The sequence below is a fragment of the Anopheles merus genome, unplaced genomic scaffold (genome assembly GCF_017562075.2).
Source record: "Anopheles merus strain MAF unplaced genomic scaffold, AmerM5.1 LNR4000191, whole genome shotgun sequence".
Taxonomy (NCBI): domain Eukaryota; kingdom Metazoa; phylum Arthropoda; class Insecta; order Diptera; family Culicidae; genus Anopheles; species Anopheles merus.
Genome location: NW_024427771.1, coordinates 44,281 through 47,232, shown reverse-complemented (window position 1 = coordinate 47,232; position 2,952 = coordinate 44,281).

Sequence of the window (2,952 nt, the reverse complement as noted above, 5' to 3'; positions counted from 1 at the left end):
TCTAATATAAAATATAATTATAATCCTATATCTAATGGTAGTAGTGCAATCGTTTGCTATTGTTAGTGTTAGTGAGTGAAAGAGTGCTACACGTTACGCGCGATGCGTTCTGTATGTGTTTGCTATGCGTAACGCGTCTTAAGAAGCGGTTACACGTTGTGTCACCACACTACTTCCCCCTTAGATTTAATAGCGGTTCGGAATCACAACACGGCGTCCTGAGCGTGTTTTGTACGGAGGGTTTTCAATTGGTGGTGAATTGGAATGCTGATCATTTTTCGCGGGTGAATCTTCATCTTCTGCCTGGGTAAATACTGCTTTAAGGCGGTCGATGGAAACTGGGACGTTCTTTCCGTTTACCTCGACGATAAAAACCTTTTTCTTCCGTCGGACCACCCGGTATGGTCCATCATACGGCTGCGTTAGAGGCGGTTTGATTGCACCCACTCGGATGAAAACGTGTGTGCATGTTGCTATCTCCTTTTGGATGAATGGAGCTTCTCGTGTGTTGTGGTTGCTGGTTGGTTTTGGTGCTATTTTTAACATTTGCTGCTTCAGCTGTGTTACAAACTCAGATGTTGCTCTCTTATCTTCGCTTGGCACGAAAAATTCACCAGGTAGTCGAAGTGGTACGCCGTAAATAAACTCAGCAACCGTTGCATTTAAATCTGCTTTCAGAGAAGATCGCATGACTAAGAGGACGATAGGTAGGACTTCAGTCAACCTCGAGTTTTGGTGGCACATTATAGCTGCCTTGAGCTGTCGATGTGTACGCTCGATTTGTCCGTTTGCTTGCGGATGGTATGGGGTAGTGCGCAAGTGTGTTATGCCAAGCATACTTGTAAGGGTACGGAAAAGCTCTGACTCGAATTGCCTGCCACAGTCGGTTGTAATATTCGTCGGTACACCAAATCGCGAAATCCAACCATTGATGAAAGCACGCGCTACGGTGTGTGCGGTCATGTTAGGTATAGGGTAAACCTCGGGCCACCTGGTAAATTTATCGATGATGGTAAGACAATATAAATTGCCTTCAGATGGCGGTAAGGGTCCTATGAGATCCATATGGATGTGTGCGAATCGGCGATCAGGCGTTTTGATTTGATTAATTGGCGATTTGTTATGGCGTTGTATTTTTGATTTCTGGCATGGCATACAATTCGTTACAAATGCTTTGCAATCTCGACGAAGAGAAGGCCAAATGAAGCGGTCAGATACCAAACGAGTGGTAGCACGTATACCAGGGTGTGATGTGCTATGATTTTTTTATAAAATCTGCTTTCTAAATTGCTTTGGTACGAAAGGGCGAATCGCCTCTGTGGATATATCGCAATATATGGGAGTATCGGCTAGAGGTGATTTTAATTGTTTAAGATGAACGCAAGTATTTGTTGGTGGGTTTTCTAGGAAATGTTTGAGTTCTGGATCGGTTTTCTGTTCCTTAGCCATGCGATTGTAGTCTATTGTATCTATTGCAGTAATTGTGTTAATGCGGCTCAGCATGTCGGCAACTTTATTCGCATCACCCGCTACATGCCGAATATCGGTTGTAAATTCGCTTATGTAGCTAAGTCTGCGTTGCAGTGTAGGTGTAGCCTTTTCTGGGCGCTGCTGAAAAGCGGTGACGAGCGGTTTATGATCTGTATAAATACAAAACTCTCGGGCTTGTACGGTATCTTTAAAGTGCTTTACTGCTTCGTACATCGCGATTAGCTCGCGATCATACGTGCTTAGCTTTTGTTGGCTCTCACTCAGCTTGCGTGAAAAGAATGCAAGTGGTTGTAGTCCCTTTTCGGTGATCTGATGAAGAACGGCACCGATGCACGTATTCGAGGCATCCACATCAAGGGCTAGTGTTCCTTCAGGTGAAGGGTGTGCAAGCAGAGTAGCATTTGATAGTTCCTGTTTGCACTTTAGGAATGCGTCGTTTGTAGTGTCATTCCATTCGAGGCTAGTCGTGTCATTTTTTATGTTGCCTGATATCATTGCCTGTAGGATGCGTTGGTTTTCAGCTGCGCGTGGTATGAATCGGCGATAAAAGTTTATGGCACCTAGAAATCTTTTCAGTTCCTTGGCGTTAATGGGTCTAGGTATATCAATAATGGCTTGAACTTTGGCGAGTTTCGGTTGTATACCCTCGGCTGTGACTCTGTGTCCGAGAAAATCCACAGCTTGTTGGCCTATTTGACATTTAGCTGCGTTTATGACGAGACCATTCTGTTTCAAGCGTTCAAAAACTTCAGGTGCCTTTTATGCAGTTCTATGTTCTCTGAAGCTATGCATAGATCATCTACGTAAGGAAAAACATAATCGAGGTCGCCTAAGATAGCGTGCAAATGCCTTTGTAGAGTCTGTCCTGCGTTTCTTAAGCCAAAGGTCATGTATTTAAATTCGAAAAGTCCGAAAGGGGTCGTTATGGCCGTCTTTGGGATATCTTCTGGGGCTACTGGAATCTGATGATATGCCCTTTGTAAGTCAATACATGAAAATATTGTTTTGCCGTGCAGGATATTCGAAAAATCCTGAATATGCGGTACTGGGTATCGGTCTGGTATGGTGATCGCGTTAAGATTCCGATAATCTCCGCATGGTCTCCACTTGCCGTTCGATTTTTTTACAAGATGTAAAGCGCTTGCCCAGTTGCTTTTAGAGGGTTGACAAATCCCCTGTTCCATTAAAATTGGAATTCAGCCTTGGCTTCTTTTAATTTGTCGATGGGCAATCGTCGTGGTCGACAAAAAACGGGTGGTCCGTTAGTGATTATCTGATGGACGGTGTTCGCCTCGGTTGGTTTGTGCTTCATGTTTAAAACAGTTATGTCCTTATATTCGTTAAGAATGTCAGAAAACGGTGAATTCATGTCGAATGTGGTAATAGCAGGTTCGGTCACTGCGTTAATGTTTTCGATTTCAAAACGGGTCGTGTTATCGATCAGTTTGCATCGCCGGAGAT